This window comes from Aethalodelphis obliquidens, unplaced genomic scaffold (assembly GCF_003676395.1).
Source record: "Aethalodelphis obliquidens isolate GAN/ISIS:26980383/991018 unplaced genomic scaffold, ASM367639v1 scaffold10, whole genome shotgun sequence".
In the NCBI taxonomy this organism is placed as follows: Eukaryota; Metazoa; Chordata; class Mammalia; order Artiodactyla; family Delphinidae; genus Aethalodelphis; species Aethalodelphis obliquidens.
Window position 1 is genome coordinate 11,802,129 of NW_020837954.1, and position 12,697 is coordinate 11,814,825.

Consider the following 12,697-nt stretch of genomic DNA (forward strand, 5'->3'; position numbering starts at 1 on the left):
ACATGCTGCGGAGCGGCTGGGCCCGTGAGCCATGGCCGCTGAGCCTGCGCGTCCGGAGCGTGTGCTCCGCAATGGGAGAGGCCACGGCAGTGACAGGCCTGCGTACCGCAAAAAAAAAAAAAAAAAAAAAAAAAAATTCAAGTAATATCAAAGGGTTACAGTGATACGATTAAATCTCCTTTCGCTAACACACAGTTTTGTCCTGTTATTTCCTGTAACAGGACCTCTAGTGACATACCATGACCTGCAGGACAGAGCCTGAATTCCTCAGGCAGCATTTACAACCCTCCAGAGTCAGAGCCCGCCCAGCTTGGCCATCCCAGTGCCCGTTTCTCCCCAGCACCAACACTCTGCTCCAGGGGCTCTGGCCTGCACCAGGATATGTCCTCTGCTCTCCCTCCCTGCCCAAGGACCAACTTCCTCCCACTTCCTTGTCGGGACCTACCCTTTCCAAGAGCTCTTCCTTCTATTCCTCTGCCCTCTTTTGAATCCTTCTAATTCTTATGGCCTGGCTTGCACATAGGGCCTGAGGTCACACGTTGCCTTGTACTGCTTAGTTATTGTTCAGTGTCCCCTTTTGACTCTAGCTTGATGCAAGGATATGGGGTGGAATGGGCACTGCTGGGAGGGGTGGAGAAAATTCATTTCTTCTGCGTCTCTCTTGTCCGGTCCATTGTCTAAGGCATGAGTATCCTCTTGTCTTCAGACCTAACATAATTGTTCTTTGACTCTTCTTCTCTGTTAATATCCTCATTTTTCATCCAATCAACACTTCTGTATCTGGAAATTTTCTCAAGAGCTCATCTGGTCCAGCTTCTGCCTTGGAGTGAGGTGTTATCATTCTCATTTTACAGAGGAAGGAGGCATTGTGGGAGAAAGGCTACTAGGATGACAGAAGGCCAAACCAGAGCCATCATAGAACTCAGCCCATCCGGAGCATTAGTAAGAGGAGTGAAGATACTGCAAATAGACTTAGATTGTGCCCCACTTCTCTTCTTTCTTCTCTACAGCTTGAGAGTAACCTCTAGGGTGGGACCCAGGATAAGAAGGCAGATGACTCCTCCTCAAAACCTTCAGTACAGAGATAGATGAGGTCCTGGAGGCCCAGGCCAAGAGATCGAAAAGTAAGTTGAGACAGAAGCTCTAGCTTAGAGGAATCAATAAGCACTCGCCTAGAGTATCCCCTGTGGCAAAAATCCTTCAGGGACATAGGATAAGGGGAAGGAGGTGGAATGGGAATCAATCTGGTTGATTAAGAGGTTGCCCAGCAGGGCAAGGCCTCATCAGAACTCCCGTCAATGGATGGCAAGGCTGAAGGGCCCATGGACACGTGGTTGGCTGGACCCAGTGGAGGGGTAACTGTCATTCCAGGATGATCTTTCAGAGGCAGCAGCATTTTCAACACAAAATATCATACCTCAAGAGCTTGACCTAGTTTCACAAAGCATGCACCAACTATAACATAATCAGTGCTTAAAACAAAAAGCCTGTACTAAGAATGATATATGGTGTGTAGTCTACCTGACTCAGGTAACATCTACAACAATTCATTTCCCAGATGAGTCTTCCTTAAAGAGGAAATCCTAGAGAGGAGTTTAGGTTATCCTGTGCAGGCTCTAAATCTCTGATCACAGATAACTTCATTCAAATAACACTACATGTGAACATCCACGAAATAGTTTTATAAAAGTAGCACAGGGAGGCTATTAGATGCGTTAGCTGTCAGGGCATCTTTGCAACTTTCCACTGTTAAAGGTTTTACCTTTTCACTTCAAGTCTTTATTCTCACTTAAGGTCTAGCAATTTGTCAGGCCAGACCTGGGTGATTCATATTGGTAACAGCAGGATTGAAAATTAACAGAGAGATATATGGGAGGGGTGCTGTCTGTAGGGTGTTGAACTGAGGCTAAAAATAGGTGGGGGGTTCCTGGGGAAGACTCCTTCATGGCCACAGGCACCACAAAAGGAAAACTAACCGGGGAAATCTGCCCACAAGAGAGGACAAAAGCCCCCACCTCTGTCATCCCTTTTGCCCCACAGGAGAAGCTCGAGGTGACAGTGAATTTGGTGCTTTCGAAATGTCACAGCTCCCACAGACAGGCTGACCTTCCTTCCCACCCCAGACTTCAGATTAGAGGCTTTCCCTCTGCGTAAATTCACTTTCTTAGTTCCTGCTCCAGGATCAAGCACAGACGTCTGTCCCTAACTACCTGTAGCTATGTTTAGTCGAACAAAGACACAGACCTACTAGAGAATGGACTTGAGGATATAGGGAGGGGGAAGGGTAAGCTGTGACGGAGCAAGAGAGTGGCATGGATATAGATACACTACCAAACGTAAACTAGATAGCTAGTGGGAAGCAGCCGCATAGCACAGGGAGATCAGCTCGGTGCTTTGTGACCACCTAGAGGGGTGGGATAGGGAGGGTGGGAGGGAGGGAGACGCAAGAGGGAAGAGATATGGGGACATATGTATATGTATAACTGATTCACTTTGTTATGAAGCAGAAACTGACACACCATTGTAAAGCAATTATACTCCAATAAAGATGTAAAAAAAAAAAAGGACTGGTTAAGCTAAGGGAAATGTGACATATTGACACACTTGGCTAATATGAAAAAAGAAATCTCTAGAGAAAAAAGTATTATATATAGAGAAAAAATAAACATTAATTTGTCAAGTATTTATTAAGCACTTTTGTGCCAGGCACTGCTGGGGTCTGAAGGTACAAAGAAAAGAAAATAGGATCTTGGCTCTTAGGGAACTTATAGGCTGGTGGGGAGATAATCAGGTACAGGAGTGATTTTAGTAAGGAGGCTCACGTTGGGATGTGAACCAGGTGCTCCGGGAGTGTAGAATTGGGGAAGCTAAGGTGGGCTGGGGGGGTTGGTCAAGGACAGCTTTTTTTTAATTGAAGTATAGGTGATGTACAATATTATATAAGTTACAGGTATAAAATATAGTGATTCACAATTTTTAAAAGTTATGCTCCATTTATAGTTATTATAAAATATTGCCTCTATTCCCTGTGTTGTATGATATATCCTTGTAGCTTATTTATTTTATACATAGTAGTTTGGACCTCTTAATCCCCTACCACTATATTGCCCCTCCCTGCTTCCCTCTCCCCACTGTAACCACTAGTTTGTTCTCTGTATCTGTGAGTCTGTTTCTTTTTCTTCTTTTTAATTTTAATTTAATTTTAGTTTTGGCTGCGTTGGGTCTTTGTTGCTGTGCACAGGCTTTCTCTAGTTGCGGCGAGTGGGGGGCTACTCTTTGTTGCGGTTCGTGGGCTTCTTATTGTGGTGGCTTCTCTTGTTGTGGAGCACGGGTGCTAGGCACACGGGCTTCAGTAGTTGCAGCACGTGGACTCAGTAGTTGTGGCACATGGGTCCTAGAGCGTGTGGGCTTCAGTAGTTGCGGCGTGCGGGCTCAGTAGTTTTGGCTTGTGGGCTCTAGAGCGCAGGCTCAGTAGTTGTGGTGCACTTGCTTAGTTGCTCTGTGGCATGTGTCTTTCTCTGTCTGACTTATTTCACTTAGCATATTACCCTCCAAGTCCATCAATGTTGTTGCAAATGGCAAAATTTCATTCGTTTTTTCTGGCTGAGTAGTATTCCATTCTGTGTGTGTGTGTGTGTGTGTGTGTGTGTGTGTGTGTGTGTATCACATCTTCTTTATTCGTTCATATGGACACTTAGGTTGCTTCCATATCTTGGCAATTACAAATGATGCTGCTGTGAACATTGGGGTGCATGTATCTTTTCAAATTAGTGTTTTCATTCCTTTGGGATATATACCCAGGAGTGGAATTGCTGGGTCATATGGTAGCTATTTTTAGTTTTTTGAGGAACATCCATATTGTTTTCCACAGTGTCTGCACCAATTTACGTTCCTCCCAACAGTGTACAGGTGTTCCCTTTTCTCCACATCCTTGCCAGCTTTTGTTATTTGTGTTCTTGATGATGGCCATTCTGACAGGTGTGGGTGATAAAGGACAGCTTTTAAGGAACAAGTAGGAGTTAGTTAGAAAAGGAGGGAGAAGGACGTGCCAGGAGAAGGGAAAGTCTGTGGCAAATCACAGAGGTGTGAAACAAGCAGTTGTACGTGGCTTGGTGTGTGTGGGGAGAGATGAAAGTGTTAGGCAGGAAGGAGATGGGGCAGGGCCACGTGACCAAGCAGAGAAGCTGGGACAGCACCTTGAAAGCCATGGAGAGCCACTGGGGGATTTTATTTTATTTTTTAAAAATTTAAAAAATTTTCTTTTCTTTTTTTGGCCGCCCCACGCGACCTGTGGGATCTTAGTCTCCCGACCAGGGATTGAACCCAGGCCCCCTGCAGTGGAAGGGCAGAGTCCTAACTACTGGACCACCAGGGAAATCCCTGGGTGTTTTACATGGTGGCTGCCATCAGTGTGCTTTGGAAGACTGTGTGGCAAATAGACTGAAGTGGGTTAGGTATGAAGCTGGTGACCAGTTAAAGGCAGTGACTGGAAATTAAGGAAGAGAGATGGTTGAAGAGATCCAAGAGGAAGGATCTACAGGTCTTGGTGCCTGACTGGATGAGAGGGAAGGAGAGAGGGAGGCATCTACCAGCTCTCAGTTTCTGACCTGGGCTACTTAGTGGCAAAATCAGAGGAAGAGTGGGTTGGGGGAAGCTGATGAGTTCTCTCTTGGACGTGTTAATTTGAGGGGTCTGGGGGTTACATAACAGGTGATTGAATGTGGGGATTTCTAAGAGAATGAAATATTTGGGAGTCATTGGCTTACTTGAGAAATAGCTAAAGTCAGGGTGAGGACAGAGCCACCCGGAATTGTGTGTAGATTTTAAGAACCAAGATGGGAACACCAGAGTTTAAGGAGTGAGCTGAGGCTAAGAAGCCAGCAGAAGAAACTAAGAACAGCCAAAGGGATGGGAGGGAAACCGGAATAGAAGGCTGTCCCAGAAGCTGAAAAAGGTGTGAGGTACAAGAATATGGTCATTGGAAGAAGTGTCCAGTGTGGCAAGATTGTGTGTCTGTGCAAACTGCTCACCAATTCAGGAAACTTGAGAAAAGAAAGGCCAGACTGAAAGAAAAGAAAGTTTTATTTAAAATAGGTTGTTGAATTACTCACTAATATACAGTTACAAGCCTAACGAAAGGGGTCCTTGAGGGCTGTGATTGCAAGACTTACCATTAGTACATTAAAAGCATATAAGAAAAAGTTAGCAGCTCTTTCATTTTGTGAGTGAAGAGAGGGAGGTAGATGAGGTTAAGAGGTGTAACCAAGGTCGCACACTTAAATAGACCAGGACTAGAATCCACATCTCTAGATAATTTAGTCCTCCGCTCTTTCCTCTACATCAGTGATTAGTTCTCAAGCTGCAGCTTGTGTTAGAGTCACCAGAGGACTTTTAAAACACAGATTGCTGAGCCCCACCCCTGGAGATCTTCATTCAGCAGGTCCTAGGTGGGGCTTGAAGGTGCCTTTCTTCCAAGTTCCAGGTCGTCTATTGCTTCTGGCCGGGGACCACACTTTGAGGACCACTGCTCTGATGCCTCTTCATCTCTAACACTTAAAAGTACTAAGGATTCTAGAAAGCAGCTCGGTTTCACGGGATGCTTAACCATTCTCTAAGAAACCCTCCTTAGAATATTAATTCGCTTAGAAAGAATACTTTCTTCATGTGAATCAGGGTGTCCTTCTGGAAAGTATGAATATGGAGCTGAACTTGATTCATTCAAAGGTGTGTTCTGAGTGCCCACGCTGTCCTAGACACTCTTCTAGGCATGGGAGATACAGTCCAAAACTCTGCCCTCAGGGAGCTTACCTCGGGCAGGAGACAGAAATATACTAGATAAATAAGTAAAATACAGAATATACTAGTGAGAGTGCTTAGGAGAAAAATAAGTCAGAGAAAGGGGTAGAAATGTCAGGGCAGGAGGACATGTTGAAATTTTAAGCAGGGTGGCTGGGAAGATGAGAAGGCAAACAGTGAAGTAAAGATCTGAGGGAAGGGAGGGGAGTGAGCTGGGTGGCTGCTGAGGGGAAGAACCGTGTTCAGTGAGTGCAAAGGCCCTGAGGTGGGTGCTCTTGGACTGCAGGGAGGTTAGTGTGGGTGAAGCGGGGTGAGTCATGGGAAGAGTAATAGGAAATGAAGTCAGAGATCTCAGAAGGCCAGATCAATGCCGAGATCTCAGGAATGGCTTTTTCACGTTTAGGAAATCCCTCCGTAAAATGTTGCTCCATTTCTCTTATACTAAACTGTACTATCTACTTTTGAGAGGATATTAGGTCCCAAAACCTGAAGGGTTATAGACATTCCCTCCACAGAGTGGCTAAGGAGTTTGCTCAGCAGCTCGTTTTCCCCAAATAGTTGAATACAGACCTGTCTGCGGAGACAGACCTAGGAGGAAACATGTTTCTCTGACCACCTTTTCTGGGTATCTGTGCACTGCCCCATCCCCCCTTCCCCGTCCACGCACCGTCCCCACCCCCTCCTCTTCACTCAATGCTGAGAGAATTGCCCTGGCAATGTCTGCCACATTTTTTCTGAATTACAAATGACATTGTCTGCACTTCTGGGAAAAATGGACCCCACCCACATGAGTCGTGGGCAACGGCTCAGACCTTCAGCTTGTCCGCCTGCATTCTTTTTATGGTCAGGACTTTTGTACTGACAACCTCACAACCTCACAACCACCTGTACTGGGGAAAGTACAACCACCTGTACTGGGGAAACCACCTGTACTGGGGAAAGAAAAGACCCAGTGCATTATAGGACAGCCTAGGATGTTTGTCTTTTCGGAAGATTACTGAACTTATATTCAAACATATAGAAGGCAGACTACTAGGCTTGTTGGATCATTGTTCTAAGAAAAGTTTTGCCTTTTCTTATGTTCTCACACACATAGTCTGATCTGGAATAGAACTGGATCTTTTGCACAGGAAAGTGTTTGACTGTTGTCTGCAGAGTCTTGGGCTAGGTCCTGCCCCAAAACATAGGACTAAAAAGATGCAGTCCTGGGCTCTAGGGGGTTATATCCTAGGCCTCTGAGACTGGAGAGGTATTTATGAGAATGAATGTTTTCATGTTGGTACAGTACACGAGAAATATTTTCTAGCAGAACAAAAGAGAATTCTAAGCTTCCCTCACAATCTGGTTTTGAGTCTTCAAGCACCACATCTGTTTCCTTGAGTGGAATATAGTTTTGAAGCCCTATTGGCAAATGATCAAGTTATCTGTGGGTAAAAATGATAAAGTATTGGATTTAAAAACAGATGAGTTTTCACCGACGACTTCTTTCCAGACTTGAATTTCAGGCTCTTAGTGGCCCACATAGAGTAGAGGGTGAGTTTCTGGAGGTGAGTTTCCCCACCTTTTTGGAACAGCTCCTCTGTCCCACCCAGAAAAATATACCATGTGCGGGCCGCTCCAAGACCCTAGGTGAGCTGGTCCTGCTCCTAGAGTCTGGGGGCTCTTTGGGGCAGGGACATTTTTTCGTTGATCCCTAGAATCTTAGATGGTGGGGGCTGAAGTGACCTTGAAGGTCAGTTTGTCCAACTATTCCTTTTACGTTTAAAGCATGTCTCAATATCCTCACCAAGCGGTCTGGCAACTTTGGTAAAACACCTCTAGCATTTGCACCTAGGAATGGTATTAGGTGATAGGGGAGACCCCAGTTCCATTTACTGAGGAAGGCCTTTGTGCAGGAGGTGAGTTTTGATGTGGTTAATCTTCTCAGTTCAAATGTAAGTCAGTTCAATTAAAAAAGAGGAAAAGGAAACTTGGCTAATGCCTCTTTTCTTTTGCCAAATGAAACAGTATTGTAGATGGAGAATCAACAATATCTTTTTGGAAAACAGCTAAATGGCAAGCGCCCTACACTCTTATTTCCCTCCTAATTAAAAAACAATCCCACAAAAAGAATAAAAAAGAAAAACAGTCCCAAATGCCAGACCACAACAGCAAAACGCTTCATAGTGCCTCCACCCCAATAAGCCCTCGTTCCTTGTCTCCACCAACAAAAACAAATGTTATGGCCCAGTCTTTACATGAATCACTCTGTGGAAATGATAGCAAATGTAATAACCCCAGCAGCTGCAATTATCTAAATGTCTCCCTGTTAGCCATTTTAATGGTTGAAGCCTTATAATCAAATCAGAGTGAATGCTAATTGAAATCTAATAGAGCTTACATCTGTGTGATTAGGTATCAGAATTTGATTCCAATATTGTTAAATTTCAGACAAGGCCCATCAAGTCACACTAAAAATAAATTTTATAACCTCAGTGGCAAAAGGAGCTGGATTCTTTCAATAAACAGGGATCAAATTCGAACTGTTTTGTACTGTGCCGGCGCCACCTACCGGGACTTAGTGGAACTGCAGAGACAATCTTTCCTTGGAAGTGGGGCGCAGCTGCTTGTTGTCCTAATCCAAGAAGCTTTCTGAAAACTAAGCAAGAGAAACTCCCCACATTTGTAATTCTGTGATTAAATATGACTAGTGATCATGGAGAATATTAATAATGATTATTTCTGGGAGGGTGTATGTTGGCAAGAACTAAAGTGGGCTGGACTAGGTGAGACCAGATAATGGAGTGCCGCTGGGTGAATGGCTGGAGAAATGAGCCTTAACACTCGCCGCGTCCCAGTTGACTCCGTTCTTCCCCTCCTCTCTGCTAACGGAAGATTCACTTACTGTTTGTAATACCTCTGGAATAAATAACATGTACAGAATCTACTGTGGTATGAATACAGTCTCAAAATCCCGTTGAGTAATAGAAGTATAAAATGCTGTCCCTTCCTCAGAGTTTACAATCAGTTCTGTGAAGAGATTAGAGAAAAATACACGATACTTTATAGTAGCAATTGAGGACTGACTTCTGTCATACAGTAGTCTGCTAAGAAGCAATGCTTGGGGTGTAAATTTTTTTAATTGAAGTATATTTAATTTACAATGCTGTGTTACATTATAGGTTATCACAAGATACTGAGTATAGTTCCCTTTGCTATACAGTAGGTCTTTGTTGTTTACCTATTTTATATACAGTAGTGTGTACATGTTAATCCCAAACTCCTAATTTATCCTTGCCCCCCCTTGCTATCCCCTTTGGTAACCATAAGTTGGATGTAAATTTTTTGAGGCTTTGCATGTATGAAATGCCTTTAGTCTACACTCATGCTTGAGACAGTTTGGCTAAATAAAGTATACTTTTCTCTCACTTGGTGAATGCCTAGGGAAACTTGATTGTAAAATATATGCCCCAGGAATTTGAGAGGTAGTAGAGGGATGGTAAGTCATATTTATTGCTTAATTTACTAACTGCATAGAAACTTAAGGTCTGTATATCTGCATACTGGATTTGGCCTGAATTAGCCCTGATTTTTTTCAAACTTTTAAAATTGTGAAATACACATAACGTCGTGAAAATTACCATCTTAATCATGTTTGAGTAACAGTTCAGTGGTATTAATTACATTCGTATTGTTGAGCAACGATCACCTATCACCACCATCCACCTCCAGAACTCTTTTCATCTTGCAAAACTGAAACTCCACACCCATTCAACAATGACTCCTTATTTTCTTCTCCCCCAGCCCCATGGCAATCACCATTCTACTTTCTGTCTCTATGATTTTGACTACTCCAGGTACCTCATACAAATGGCACCGTACGGTATTAGTCTTTCTGTGACTGACTTAGTTCACTTAGCATAACATCCTCAAGGTTCATCCATATTGTAGAATATGTCAGAATTTCCTTCCTTTTTAAGACTGAAAAATGTTCCCCTGTATGCATATACCACATTTTGCTTATTCATTCACCTGTTCATGGACTCTTGGGTTGCTTCCAAAATTTAGCTATTGCAAATAATGCTGCTGTGAATGTGGGTGCATAAATATATCTTTGAGACCCTGCTTTTAATTCTTTTGGGCACATACCCAGAAGTGGAATTGTTGGGTCATATGCTAAGCCTGTTTTTAATTTTGGGGGGAACCACCATACTGTTTTCCACAGTGGCCGTATCATGTTACATTCACATCAGTAGTGCACAAGGGTTCTAATTTCTCCACATCCTTGCCAACATTTATTATTTTGGATTTTTTGATAGTAGCTATGCTAATGGGTGTGAGGGGGTATCTCACTGTAGTTTTGATTTGCATTTACATAATGACTAGTGAGGTTGAACATCTTTTCATGTGCTTATTGTCCATTCAAATATCTTCTTTGAAGAGATGTCTATTCAAGTCTTTTGCCCAGTTTTGAATCAGGTTATTTGTTTTTCTGTTGTTGTTTAGTTTTAGGAGCTCTCTATATACTCCTTTTTTTTTTTTTTTTTTTTTTTTTTTTCAGTATGCGGGCCTCTCACTGTTGTGGCCTCTCCTGTTGCGGAGCACAGGCTCCGGACGCGCAGGCTCAGCAGCCATGGCTCATGGGCCCAGCCGCTCCGCAGCATGTGGGATCTTCCCGGACCGGGGCACGACCCCGTGTCCCCTGCATCGGCAGGAGGACTCTCAGACTCTTCCTTTCTGATTTGGATACCTTTTATTTATTTATTTTCTTTCTATTCCTAGTTTGTTGAGAGTTTTTTTTTTTTTTAATAATGAAAGGGTGTTGAATTTGTCAAATACTTTTTTCTGCATCGTTGAGATGATCATGAAGGTTTTTTTTTTCTTCATTCTATTAATGTGGTGTATTTACATTGATGAATTTTTCATATGTTGAGCCCTCCTTATATTTCAGGAATAAATTCCACTTGGTCATGCTGTATAATACTTTCAATATGCTGCTGAATTTGGTTTGCTAGTATTTTATTGATGATTTTTGCATCAGTGTTCATAAGGGATATTGGTCTGTAGTTTTCTTGCAGTGTCTTTGTCTGACTTTGGTATTGGAGTAATGCTGGTGTCATAGAATGAGTTTGGAAGTATTCACTCCTTGTCAAGTTTTTGAAAAGTTTAAGAATCTTTGGTATTAGTTCTTCTTTAAATGTTTGGTAGCATTCACCACTGAGCCATCAGGTCCAGGGCTTTTATATTTTGGGAGGGGAGGTTTGACTACTGATTTAATCTCCTTACTATTATAGGTCTGTTCAGATTTTCTATTCCTTTATGATTCAGACTTGGTAGGTTTTGTGTTTCTAGGAATTTGTCCATTTCATCTAGGTTATCCAATTTTTTGGCATACAATTGTTCATAGTACTTTCTTATAATTCTTTTTAAGTAGACTCACTAGTAATGTCCCCACTTTCATTTATTTTATTTTAGTAATTTGTGTCTTCTCTCCTTTTTCCTAGTCATTCTAGCTAAAGGTTTACAAATTTTGTTGATGCTTTCAAAAAACTGATTTTTGGTTTCATTGATTTTTTTCCCTATTTTCTACCCTCTATTGCAGTTATCTCCACTCTAGTCTTTATCACTTCCTTTCTTCTGCTAGTTTTGGATTTATTTGTTTTTTCTTTTTCTAGTTTTGTAAGTTGTAAAGTTAGATTATTGATCTGAGATCTTTCTTGTTTTTTAATGTAAGTACTAATAGTTATAAATTTCACCCTTAGCACTGCTTTTGTTGTGTTCCATAAGTTTTGGTATGTTGTGTTTTTGTTTTCATTAGTTTCTAAGTATTTTCTAATGTTCCTTGTGATTTCTTTTTTGATTCATTGTTTTTTTCTTAAGAGTGTGTTGTTTGATTTCTACACATTTATTAATCTTCCAGTTTTCCTTCTCTTATTGATTTTGAAATTTACCTTGTGGTAGGAGAAGATATTTTATATAATATCTATCTTTTTTAGTCTATTGAGACTTAATTTGTGGCCTAACATATGATTTATCCTGAAGAATGTCCTTTGCTCACTTGAGAAGAATGTGTTTTCCATTGTTGGGTAGAGTGTTCTGTATATATCTGTTGGATCTAGTTGGTTTATTGTGTTGTTCAAGTCCTCTCCTTACTTATCTTCAACTATTTGTTCTATCAATTATTGAGAGAGGAGTATTGAAATCTTCAACTATTATTATGGAACTATTTTCCCCTTCCATTCTGTCAGTTCTTCTTTACATATTTTGATAATCTGTTATTAGGTGCCTAAAATATTATAATTGTTATTTCTTCTTGATGTATTCAACCATTTATTAATATACAATGTCCTTCTTTGACTCTTGCAAACTTTTTTGATTTAAAGTCTATTTTGTCTGATATTAATATTTCTACCTCTGCTCTCTTTTGGTCACTGTTTGAATGGAATGTCTTTTTCCATCCTTTTACTTTCAACCTTTTTTGGCTTTGGATCTAAAGTGAGTCTCTTGTAGACAGCATATAGTTGGATCATTATTTTAAATCCATTCTCTCAATCTCTGTCTTTTAATTGGAGAGTTTAGTCTATTTATATTCAAAGTAATAACTGATAGAATTATTTTGCTATTTGTTTTCTATATGCCTTATACTTTTTTTGTCCCTTACTTCCCACATTGCTGTCTTCTTTTGTGTGTGTGATTTTTTTTTTGTAGTAAAACATCTTAATTCCCTCCTCATTTCCTTTTGTGTGTATTTTAAAACTATTTTCCTTGTGGTTACCATGGAGATTACATTTGATAACCTAAATTATAACATTCTAATTTGAATTTATACCAGTTCAACTTCAGTAACATACAAAACTCTTTTTCTACACAGCTCAGTCCCCATTCTTTTCAGTTATTAAAGTCACAAAATTACATCTTTATA